This window comes from Triticum aestivum, chromosome 1A (genome assembly GCF_018294505.1).
Source record: "Triticum aestivum cultivar Chinese Spring chromosome 1A, IWGSC CS RefSeq v2.1, whole genome shotgun sequence".
NCBI classification, from domain to species: domain Eukaryota; kingdom Viridiplantae; phylum Streptophyta; class Magnoliopsida; order Poales; family Poaceae; genus Triticum; species Triticum aestivum.
In genome coordinates this window covers 333,774,250-333,787,602 of record NC_057794.1, presented here as the reverse complement: position 1 = coordinate 333,787,602, position 13,353 = coordinate 333,774,250, and the positions used below count along the sequence as shown (strand labels likewise).

The 13,353-nt window shown below is 44.1% G+C and overlaps 1 long non-coding RNA gene across 1 annotated transcript; it reads right to left on the bottom strand.

Annotated features, from left to right (window-relative positions):
• Positions 1–11,051: 11,051 nt before the first annotated feature.
• Positions 11,052–12,903, bottom strand: LOC123124241 (uncharacterized). Its single transcript, XR_006461025.1, has 3 exons — positions 12,696–12,903; positions 11,890–11,959; positions 11,052–11,105 (listed from the first exon to the last, which is right to left on the bottom strand). It is a non-coding gene; the product is annotated as an uncharacterized lncRNA (long non-coding RNA).
• Between the last annotated feature and the right edge of the window lie 450 nt (positions 12,904–13,353).

The following is a 13,353-nucleotide window of genomic DNA, read 5'->3' as shown; positions in this document are numbered from 1 at the left end:
AAATCCCTTGCCAGCCATTACATACTACTTTTAGTTTTGGAATTTACATATTCTTAGATATTATGTTCCTTGTATCCAGCTCACTACCAAGACCCGAGCTTCAAAGCAGTTTTATTATCAAGTTTCTCAAGTATAGCCTCCATACATTTGGAATGAGCATAAAGGTACTCAACTCCTCTTAGATGACATATTCAACATCCAACAAAATAGCATTGATATTAAGGATGCCATACTTTTTAGCAAGTCAAAAAATAATTGTCAACAATATATATTTCCTATAACCGTAATATATGTGTCATGCATTAAATGATCAAAAAAGGAAAACATATAATGACCCCAATAATAATCTAGTACTCTAAGAGGTAGTGTACAACATCATCATCATTTTCTTTTCAGTTTACATGCCACCTACAAAATCACTATGCAATAGGAGAATTACCTTGCTAGAAAACTACCAGGTTATTCTAAATCATAAGGTTGATTCTTTATTTGCTCACCATCTGAAGAAGTAGATATCAAACATAATCAGTAGTGCTAGTCTGTATAAAAGAAGTAGACATTAATAACTGCTAATAGAACTAAGAAGACGGCTATAATACATATCATATATATAGTTATCTATATACAACCCAATTTGAAATATTCAAACGATTTTGACATTCGAACAGTTTGACCGCTGATCATGTCAACTAAAAGACCCACAGAAAGACAATTAGCTATCAAAACAAAATTTTAAAGGGAAAATCTTTGAAAAGAAAATACCTTAAATAGTACGTCACAAATGGGATTATGAAATAAAATAATAAGTTCCATCAGCTAATATACCTTTTTTAGGATATCAGCTACTATACCTCATCAGGGCCTTCTACCTGTTTTTTCCCTGTAAAGATAAACATGGGCGGCTCTCAGCGCCACACAACCCAGTCACCAGCTCACTACACCTCAGCCCAAGGCCCACCTAAACCCTCCATAACCCTAGTCAGCTTCCCCCGATCCCACCTCTCTTCCTCGTACTATTCACCGTCGTCAGCTACAAACACACGCACGCATGCAGCGCGCTAGGGAGTGGAGTTCCTCGCGCCCCATCCACATGGCCGCACCTCCGCTGCCCTTGTTCAAATTCTCGTTGGCCACCTCCTCAAATGCGGCGCCTGCGCGTGTCCTCTTCTACACCTCCATCGGCCCTCCTCGGCCAAGAGCAACTCGTCATCGGTTCCAACCGCGCCGCTCCTTTGCTTCCACGCACGCATGCCTCGGCTCCTCCTCTGCTCTGGCCGCCCCCTCAAGCTCGCTTCTTTGCACCAACCCGAGCCTCCTCTATCGTCGCTGCCAGGCACATCCTGCCCGCATCCTCGACCAACACCATAGACCACCACGTCGCCTCCCCAATTGTAGCCTTGGCCCCTGCATGCTTGTGCCCTGCCCGATCGTGGAGTTATTCCACCACTGCTGCCCCTGGAGAGCGACACCACCATTAGGTCAAGTCTTGGAAGCCAAGCTTGTAGGAGGGAGGCGACATGCTGCTGTAGCCTGCAGCTTCCCATTGCGGTCGATGATGGAGTCGAGCTTCTCCTGGTTGTTGTCGAGGTCAGGTGATCTGAGGCGGCAAAGGCAGCGACGCACAATAGCATGGCGTGGTAGTGGGCAAGCTCAACCAAGTCTGCAGGCTCCCTTGTGGTGGCGCACGTGGCCGACGAACTCGGCGGTGAGGACGCCGGTGGTCTAGGAGTGTAAGTGGTTGGATTCTTGCAGTCAATCTTAGGTGTTTCCGTTGCTCAAGAGGAAAGCGACGACAAAGGGATCATCCTCCCTCTCGTGACCAGGAGCAGTGCGGTCACGGATAAGCAGATAAATTAGTAGGGGATTTTTTTTCGGTTCCCTCTCGTGTTCATGTGGGAGACGGAGGACTGATAGCCCACAAGTATAGGGGATCACAACAGTTTTCGAGGGTAGAGTATTCAATCCAAATTTATAGATTCGACACAAGGGGGGCCAAAGAATATTTGAAGGTATTAGCAGCTGAGTTGACATTCAACCACACCTGGAGGTTAATTATCTGCAGCAAAGTGATCAGTAGCAAAGTAATATGATAGTTTTGATAATAGTGACAGCAGCAATAGTAACAGTAACAGTGATAGCAATAGTTTTGTAACAAGTGCAACAGTTACGATAGCAATGGTAACTTAGCAAGAACAATATAAGATAAATGTGTATGCATTGGATCGGTGACTCATTGGATGATATTAATCATGAGATAGTTATAACCTAGAGCGATATGGCACTAGCTCCAGTTCATCAATATAATGTAGGCATGTATTCCGTAAATAGTCATACGTGCTTATGGGAAGAACTTGCATGACATGTTTTGTCCTACCCTCCTGTGGCAGTGGGGTCCTATTGGAAACTAAGGGATATTAAGGCCTCCTTTTAATAGAGAACCGGAACAAAGCATTAGCACACGGTGAATACATGAACTCCTCAAACTACGGCCATCACCGAGAGTGGTCTCGACTATTGTCACTCCAGGGTTGCTGGATCATAACACGTAGTAGGTGACTATAACTTGCAAGATCGGATCTAGAACATGGATATAATGGTGACAACATAAACGGTTCAGATCTGAAATCATGGCACCCGGGCCCAAAGTGACAAGCATTAAGCATGCCAAAGTCATAGAAACATCAATCTTAGAACATAGTGGATACTAGGGATCAAGCCCTAACAAAACTAACTTGATTACATGATGAATCTCATCCAACTCCTCACCGACCAGTGAGCCTATGAATGAATTACTCACTCCCGGTGAGGAGCAACATGGAATTGGCGATGGAGAAGGGTTGGTGATGACGAAGAATGAAGATCCCCCTCTCCGGAGCCCCAAACGGACTCTAGATCTGGCCTCCCGGTGAAGAACAAGAGGTGACGGCGGCTCTATCTCGTGGATCGCGATAATTCTTTCTCCCTAATTTTTTCTAGAAAAATAGATTTTATAGCGTCGGTTTCAGGGTCTGCGGGCCATCAGGTGGGGACAACCCACCTGGGCGCCAGGAGGGGGGCACGCCCTGGTGGGTTGTGCCCACCTAGGTGCCCCCCTCATCCAGAAATTCTCTTTATTTGCATAAAAATTCCTCGCAAAGTTTCGTTCCATTCCGAGAACTTTTATTTCTGCACAAAAACAACACCATGATAGTTCCGCTGAAAACAGCGTCAGTCCGGGGTTAGTTTCATTCAAATCATGCAAATTAGAGTCCAAAACAAGAGGAAAAGCGTTAGGAAAAGTAGATTTGTTGGAGATGTATCAAGGACTGCATGGGCCATTTTATTTTCTCTTCGTGTTGGAGACTACCAGCGAAGTGGAGGTGACCTATACGGATACAAAGAAGAAATTATTGTGCGACGACAATAGAAAAATAATGTATGAACGTATGAAAAATTATGAAATCATTCGTATTTTAATATTATTAGGTAAAGAGGAAAGATGAGTTGTGGGCAGAGACGCAACGTACGTACGAATATTTTTTTGGGGTTTGCGTTTTATATCTCAACCATCAATCTTTATTGTTAACACAAATCAACGGATATAAAAAGGTGACGTATGGAGAACTATGAAAGCTTCCGTCCTTTATTATTATTAGGTAAAGAGGTAAAGAAACATTATTGTATGAGATGATCATGTTTTGTAAGTTATCGGCAACCAGCGGGAGCCTTATGGTTGTCTCTTTATTGTATGAAGTGCAAATGTCATGTAATTGCTTTACTTTATCACTATGCGTTAGCGATAGTTGTAGAAGCAATAGTTGGCGAGACCACCATGATGCTACGACGGAGATCAAGGTGTCATGCCAGTGACGATGGAGATCATGACAATGCTTTGGAGATGGAGATCAAAAGCACAAGATGATGGCCATATCATGTCACATATTTTGATTGCATGTCATGTTTATCTTATTTACATCTTATTTTGCTTAGAACGACAGTAGTATTATAAGATGATCCCTTCACTAAATTTCAAGGTAAAAGTGTTCTCCCTGAGTATGCACCGTTGCTACAGTTCATCGTTTCGAGACACCACGTGATGATCGGGTGTGATAGACTCTACGTTCATATACAATGGGTGCAAGGCAGTTTTGCACATACAAAATACTTGGGTTAAACTTGACGAGCCTAGCATGTACAAACATGGCCTCGGAACACTGGAGACCGAAAGGTCGAACGTGAATCATATAGTAGATATGATCAACATAGAGATGTTCACCATTGATAACTACCCCATCTCACGTGATGATAGGACATGGGTTAGTTGATTTGGATCATGTATCACTTAGATGACTTGAAGGGTGTCTATTTAAGTGGGAGTTCTTTAGTAATATGATTAACTGAACTTAATTTATCATGAACTTAGACTTATAGTTTTGCATATCTATGTTGTAGATCAATGGCCCGAGCTACCGTTCCCCTGAATTTTAATGCGTTCCTAGAGAAAGCTAAGTTGAAAAATGATGGTAGCAACTACACGGACTGGGTCCGTAACTTGAGGATTATCCTCATTGCCGCACAAAAGAATTATGTCCTTGATGCATCGCTAGGTAAAAGGCCTGCTGCAGGAGCTGAAGCTGATGTTATGAAGTCTCGCAAGCTCGATCTGATGAGTACTCTATAGTTCAGTGTGCCATGCTTTATGGGTTAGAACCAGGATTTCAAAGATGTTTTGAACGTCTTGGAGCATATGATATGTTCCAAGAGTTGAAGTTAATATTTCAAGTAAATGCCCGGGTTGAGAGATATGAAGTCTCCAACAAGTTCTATAGCTGCAAGATGAAGGAAAACACTTCTACCAGTGAACACATACTCAAAATGTCTGGGTATTATAATCACTTGACTCAGCTGGGAGTTGATCTTCCAGTTGATTGTGTTATTGACAGAGTTCTTCAATCACTTCCACCAAGCTACAAATGCTTCATGATGAACTATAATATGCAAGGGATGAAAAAAATAATACCTGAACTCTTTGCAATGCTTAAAGCTGCAGAGGTAGAAATCAAGAAGGAGCATCAAGTGTTGATGGTTAACAAGACCACTAGTTTCAAGAAAAAGGGCAAGGGAAAGAAAGGGAACTTGAATAAGAATGGCAAGCAAGTTGCCACTCCCGGTAAGAAGCACAAAGATGGACCCAAGCCTGAAACTGAGTGCTTCTACTGCAAAGGGACTGTTCACTGGAAGCGGAACTGCCCCAAGTATTTGGCGGATAAGAAGGATGGCAAAGTGAACAAAGGTATATTTGATATACATGTTATTGATGTGTACCTTACTAATGCTCGTAGTAGCGCCTGGGTATTTGATACTGGTTTGGTAGCTCATATTTGTAACTCGAAATAGGAGCTACGGATTAAACAAAGATTGGCTAAGGACGAGGTGATGATGCGCGTCGGGAATGGTTCCAAGGTCGATGTGATCGCCGTCGGCACGCTACCTCTACATCTACCTTCGGGATTAGTTTTAGACCTGAATAATTGTTATTTGGTGCCAGCGTTGAGCATGAACATTATATCTGGATCTTGTTTAGTGCGAGATAGTTATTCATTTAAATCAGAGAATAATTGTTGTTCTTTTTATATGAGTAATATCTTTTATGGTCATGCACCCTTGAAGAGTGGTCTATTTCTGTTGAATCTCGAATGTGGTGATACACATATTCATAATATTGATACCAAAAGATGCAAAGTTGATAATGATAGTGCAACATATTTGTGGCACTGTCATTTAGGTCATTTTTTTGAATATTTACTGTGAGGCAAAGCCCCACATCCCTTTATTAAAGAACAACAACTGTACAAACAGAGGAATTTACATGGACTAGGTTATAAAACTACAACTACCTACCTAAAGTTAAAGTAGGGAATTAATCCAAGTAGTCAGCTTGACCCTGGTGTCTACCTTTAGCCTATGAGCTAAAAGGGAAAGATCATGTACAAAGTTATATTTCCAAGCACCAAAAGTTACATTCTCCCCTCTGAAATTTCTACCATTCCTGAGGATCCAAACATTCCAAGCTGCAGTGAGCATTACTTCGAAGAAGAAAGGATGCTTGAACCTGGATCTTGCATGCCGAATACACTGATGAATATCAGGTCCCCTGGTCCAGTCAATACAAAGATAACTCCAAACTCTACGGCTGAAATTACAGTTGAAAGACAAGTCCAACCTATCCTCATACACATGTTCATTGCAAATAACACACAGATTATCATCCAAAGGAGATCTCCAATGCTTGCATATCAACAAGTCCTTGGTGTTGAGTCTATCAAAGAAGAGCAACTAGCCAAAGACTTTGATCTTCATGGTGCACCTGCTCTTCCACAACCATTTACATGGTAGAATTGTGGGCAAATGGGGGTGCATAAGCGTGTAAAAACTCTTGGCAGTGTAACATCCTGATTTGCCAGGCCAGATCCGAACATCTGGTATGTTCGGGTCTCTGTTTAAATCCAAAATCCAACCTTCCAGTACTTGCAACTCCAGGGCAGCCTCATGGGACAATGGCAGAAATAACATTGAGAAGATGTAACACCCCCAGTGTCATGCTACAGTAATCCCCTTTAATGGTGCCATGTCATCATGTTACTATTGCTAATCTTCACTTGATCCAAATCACAATTCAAATTCAAATCCAATCTAAAGTCAAAAATTCATATTTTCAGACATGAAATCTAATATATATTCCTTTGATAATATTGGTTGTGAACTAACATTTTTCCAAAATGTCTAAATGCCCTTTGTGAATAAAACAGTGGCTTAACCAATTATGTAAATGCCTTTTATAATTTCTAAAATAACAAACTAATTTATTAGAGTACGAAGCTTTTTGTGGAAGAGGTATGAATAGTAATACTTGTTTAGAAACTAGTTTCACATTTTACTTAAACTAAGTTAAGGTGAAAATAAATAAAACAAAATAAAACAGAAACACAAAAAAGAAATAAAAAGTTAAAAAGAAAACCCCAGGCCAACTGGGCCATCCGGCCCCTAACCCCCTGGGCTGGCCACAACCGGCCCACCATTCCCTTCGCCCACCTCCCCTGTTCCACCGACCGCGTGGCTACACGGGAGGGGTTGCCCCTGACCACCTCGTCGGCGCTGTCGGGGAGAGGATAAGGACTCCCCCTCGTCCCCTCTATTCATGTCATGCTCCCAGATCCACCTCGCCTCCTTTCCTCCCCCCCTCTCGCCAGATCCGCTCCGCCGCGGTGCCCTGTTGCCGTTGACGCCATGCCTGTGGACGCCCGAAGCCGCTCCGCTCGACGCACCGCTGTCGCCGTCGCCTTTGCCGTTCGCGTGCTCCTCAATGACCCCGAGACCCGCTAGCGTGTCCAAAAGGACCGTTGTACTTTGCGGCCCCGTCTGCACCATCGTGACGGCGCCGAGGACCTCCAAGACGACGCCCGCTCCCTCTTCTTCATCGGGTCACCGTCGTGGTCCATCATCGTTGCCGCGCCGCTGCTGCTACTAATCCATCACCGGCCCCCCGTGCGCCCACACTGTGAGCTCTCATTCCCCTCTGTTTCCCTATGTCGTGTTGTAGCCGCTTACGGTGCCGTCCCACGGCGCTCGAGCTTTGGCCGAGCTCTCGGTCTACCCGGTCAGCCACGCCTCGCGACCAGCGTAGTTCCCTGTTGCCGCTCCCCGCGCCGGCGCTCCGCTCACCGCTCCCCTACCCCATGTCCGCCGTGTGCAGGCCATGCATCAGCCTCCCCGTCCGCCCGTGACCCGCGCCTGGCCACCACCTCCCCTGCGCGCTCACCCAGCCACTGCTGCTCGCCCCCTCCCGTCTAGCTGCTGCCGTCACCACGCCCGTGACCGCGGCCGCCGTTGCTCTCGGCGGCCACGGCGAGCCACCAGTGCGCACACCGGGCCGCCCCGACCGCGAGCCACGTGCAACAGCCCCGCCCACTCTAGCGCGTCACTGCGACCCATGCTCGCCGCTGCTTGCCTGCGGCCGCCTGCGACTGTGCTCCTTCACCACTGCCGCTGCTCGGCACCTGCCGCTATAGCTCGCGGCCCCGCCTCGCCCGCTGTCCTCGCCCCGCATTGTCGGCCACTCCGTGCCGCGCCCTGCCGCCCCATCGCCACGGTCGCTGCCCCCAACACTACTCCACCTGCGAGCCTCCGGCCCGGCCTCGCCGCTCACCGACGCTGGTCGCTCCTTCCCCCGCCTCGGGCTGCCATGCCCATCGCCGCCCGGGGTCGGCCTCCGCTCGGGTGCTCGCATGCCCCAGTGCCCATAGCCATCGCCCGCGCTTGCTATGGCCCCTGTGACTATGGCACGTGCGCCTGCCCCTGGAGAGTAGTAAAAGTAAAAATAAAAAAAAATAGAATTAAAATTAATTAAATAGATTAATTAATTAACTTAATTAATTTAGGTTAATTATCTTAACTTAATTAACATGTGTGTTTAAACTAGTTAACTATGCTAATTAGCTAACAGTCCATGACAGCGGGCCCCATGTGCTAGGTTTGACTTAGTCAACTTGTTGACCTGCTGACGTCAAGCTGACCTTGTGATGGTGCAATAATTCTACTTTCGAATTAAATTATTGAAAAATAAATTCAGAATATAGTTTAAAACTTTGATAATTCATAGAAAATAATCTGTAACTCGGATGAAATGTTCTCTACATGAAAGTTGCTCAGAAAAACGTGATGAATCCGAAAACGCGGTTCGTTTACTTGTCAGATGCCTCCAACACCGCAAACATGGAACCTTCCCCTCTCGTTCATCTGTCTCACAGATGTCCGAAACCGAGAAAACATTCCAGTTAATTTCCCGCTTCATCTGCAACATGTAGCACCGCGTTAGAACACCCCAAGCTCCGCATATCTTCTTGTCATGCTTAGTGGTGCATCTGTTTGCACCTATTTACTATTTCTTCCCCCTCTTCTCCGGTAGACCCCGAGACCGGTGCTGCCCCTGTGATTGACTACGTCGACGATGACACTTCTTCCTTTTTAGCAGAGCTTCTAGGCAAGCCCTCCCTTTGATCATCCCGATATCGCCCATTCCATTCTCTCATGCTTGCCTTAGATTTTGCTACAGTTATTGTTTGCTCCTATTCTGATGCATAGCCTGCTTTTGTAACATGTTCATTGTACCTTACCTGCTTATGCTAAACTGCTTAGTATAGGTTGGTTAGTGATCTATCAGTGACCCCCACCTTGTCCCAGTTGCCCCGCTTTATGTTCGATGACTCGATCAACGTGATCGACGTCTAGGCCCCGACACCGCACATCATCCCCCTAGTTGTACGACACTGCACATCACCCCCCTAGTTACTATCGAGTGTCGAGGTTGACACCGCATACATCACTGCTGATGAGATCTCTGTAGTGTAGCTATTCGGTCGTGGTCATCGAGGGAGATTTCCTCCTTAACCACTTCCGATATGACTCTGTCGTGCAACCCCTCAAGTGTGAACCTCAAGGGTGGTTCCTCTTACATTCACCTTGATGATTACATCGAGTGGAATCCATCGAGGGTGGTTCCTCAAGGTTCCCCTTGGTGTTAGACACACAGTTAAACTACAAGAAACTTGTTAATACATGACGGTCCTTGTTCGTCATAGATCAGTCAAAAATTGTCATGCATACCCATCCTTGACGAGTATGAAATCTGTCATGTATATCGCGTCATAATTTTCCATCACACCTTCCATGACGATTTTTGGCCGTCATGGATCTGCTCGAGGCCCGCCGAGCCCAAACTAGGATGTGACGAAACAAACCGTCACCGATTTACATGACGTGGGAGCAACGTGGACCTAACATGGCGTCTACGTGGATCCGACGTGGAGGCAACATGGCCCATGTAATGACCATCCCAATTTGGGGTTTTGCACTTTTGCCCAATAATTGTGTTCGAGTCCAATCGATTACATGTCTATCTTTGTCCTACCTATTTTTTTAGTTCAATAGATTAGACCATTTTCAGTCCAGCCTGTTTTTTCGATGCATGCAGCATATAATTTACAAAGGAAGCAAAATTATATTCATTCAAATAATAGAACTTGTTCACAACACAATTACAGATTTCCAACAAACTAGTCTGATTTCAAAAAACAAAGCTTAATATCGAAACATCACGAGCATAACTAGAACACACTATAAGCATTTAAAAAAATCAAGTAAACATGACTAAAATGCACTACTAGCTGATTTTAATCTCCAACACTACACCACCACTTCCAGGCGGCTATTCAGGCCCAAGTAATTCGTGCTAAAAAACTTCAGTCTCCAGTGACACGGACCAACTACCAAACCTGCAAAGAATTCAACACATAAAAAATTATAGTAAGTTATAACAACTAACTCCCAAATGAATAGAGAGTAATAATATTAGTTGATTTTCCAAGCAATCCAGACATAACCACACCTGGGAATTGTGAAGAACAGTAATATATGTTGGAAGAAAAAAAGTATGCATTCTCCAATTACAATAAAGCATAGCCTTCATGGCATACAAGGTAGATAATTATCTCTACCCACACTTCAAAATGAGATGGGACAAGGAATTGAGAGAGAGCAAGTCTTTAAATTTTATACATGCCATTTCCTGATTATACCCTTTACAATAAAATGAATATAAGGGGAAGTTTTATAAAAAAAGGGTATAAGATAATGAACCAACAAAATTAATATCATGTTAACAGTGTAACCATTAGTTAATGATATGCAACAAATATTAACATGATTTTCTTGATGGATGTAAAGAGCCCTCACACGAAAATGTATTAAGTAAATAATTCAAGGGAGTATACCTAGATGTCATTTTTTTCTTTAGCACATCATATTTTAGTTTAACTTAGCACATCATTGATTAATCATTCTTTCTAGCAGGCTTTGACTAATGACATGGTGTGAATAATACCAAGAAATAGAGAATATGCTAGTAATAACACTGAAATTTTGGGACTGAACAAATGCACTATGTAACAGATCGAACACTCCCAAATCAGAAGCAAAAATAATATACCATCTATTATTAATGTTAAAGAAAAGCGCTCAATCTTCACTTCCATCGCTCCTTCAGATTGCAATTCTGTGTACACGCATTTCTGGAAATACAATAGTAAAAAATCCATCATGTATGCTGTAATAAGCGAAAAACACTCACCATCAATGAAACTGTTGCTTTCAAACCCAAACAAGGGAAAGCAGAAGGATTAATCATACAACTATGTTAAGAAGTCAAGTAATAATTGAATGAGGCATCAAGGCAGTAATGAAGCCTTGATGTTCCCTCGACAAGGTTTCGATATATACCATATTATTTTGGTACAATTTCGTTAAATACAAGATAAACAATACCTGACACAAATATAAAACGGCACAGTGACTTCACATAAAAAAGCGCATATACATGACAAATTGAGTAGGTGATAAATTTTCTTAACTAAAAACTAACACCACCAACACACATTCACTAGTTCTGTAGTAGTAGGACACTAGAACAAGTTCTGTAGCACAAACAGTAAGGTATTTACCCAAATTGTAGCACTCTAAGCTAGCCCAAACACTTGCATGCACTAATGTTCATTATGTAGTAGCACAAGCTTGCGGCACAAGACCACCATGCTTTTACGAAGTAGCATTGTACAAGTAAGCACAGCACTTGTATGCACAAATCACTCCTAGGTAGTGGACTAGTAGTAGCATGACTTGCTCTGGCAACAAACTTTAATATGTTCACTATTGGTCTGACACGTACAGGCCTAGGGAGATGCATGCATGCTGATGACCTAGTCACTATATTGCAGACAAACACATCATCCCAAGATGATTGCGGTTGTATGATTTTTGTATGATAAGCATCAACAACAAATGGAAGTTAGTTTTTACCAGCTTCTTGTTTATTCCTAGTTGTGCCCACATGATAACTTAAGCAACTCCTCCAAGGTTCCATAGCCACCTGTCAAATTAACTGAATGTCAAAACACTTGTTGAAGAATTGTATTCAAAAATTTCTTTCACTTGTGGAAGAATTGTATTAGTACCTAGTAAAGCAATAAAAGCATCAACAAACCAAGCCATTTTGCCCTCCCCCTCATGCACGCCAGAAACAACTCTATAGGAGCATGGATCAGGGAGAGTAAGAAACTAAGCACCCAGCTGTAATATAACTTGACGTACATGATCACCTAAAACCTATAGGAGCATGGATCAAGTTTGATCTAGTGAAAAAGACGGGTGGCAATAATGTACTACTAAATAGCAGTGCTCCCCAGCCAGCTTCTTGCAAGTGGGCAAAGTGAGGCCCAAACACTCCTCAACCCCCCAAGACCCAGAGCAAGCAAACTAACAGCAGGGTGCCATTGATATCTATCAAGCATCTACAGATTTGGTAAATACAGCAGACAAATTTAAGTTGTTGATGCAGTACAAGTTGAATAAAATATATTGCAGATTGGTTCGTAGGAACTGTACACCCAACCAATTTCATTTTCAATTTTAGGAATGCACATACAAATTGAAGTATACCAAATCCCCCAATAATGTGTGTCAAATGATGTCCAAACTGAAACTAAACTATAGGTATCCCTCTCGTATGTTACAACCAAACTACGTGTTAGGATTGGATCGGATTGGAAAAATCCAAATCAAAAAAGCTAGCTAGAAAGGATGGGGATGGGTCGTCCTTCTCTTACCACCGCCATGGTGGTACGGTTGTAGCTTCTGATCTTCACGGCCCCGTGAATTTTTGTAGGTACTAAATAAGTCGCATACATCTCCAAGGACGTCATGGAAGGCGAGTTGCGCGGCAGACCATGAGAAGGAACACCTCTTCCCTGCCTTGCTCGTCACAGATCAGCTGCTGCGTGTTAACCCGTGCCATGGATCCCACGGGAGGAGCATAGCCTGGTCGATCTAAGAGGGAGGGGAGTAGATGAGGCCAGGTTGCCATGGATCCTAGAAAAGATGAACATGCGGGAGGGACGAATCTGAGGGAGGCCGAAACCTGAGCCATGGGTTGAAGAGGGGCGAATTGGTGGGGGATCCGGTGGATCTGGAAGCTCCATGGTGCTGCGAGGTGAGAGCAGGAGAGGTGGAGGGCCGGCGGCTAGCTATTGGAGGAGGGAGGCAAAGAGGGGAGGGTGGCGGCGATGTGAGGCGATGGGGAATGGGAGGAGGCTGTGGACGGAGTGTGGAGGCTGTTAGGATTAGGTTTTTATACCAGGAATGGTTAGCTGGGCTTTAGCGGGCTTCGGCGGGCTTATGGGGCTGTACCTGCCCATCCATGACAGTTTACGAAAATGTCACCGGAAATTCGTCATGGATTAACAGGTTTCTTGTAGTGTTACTATG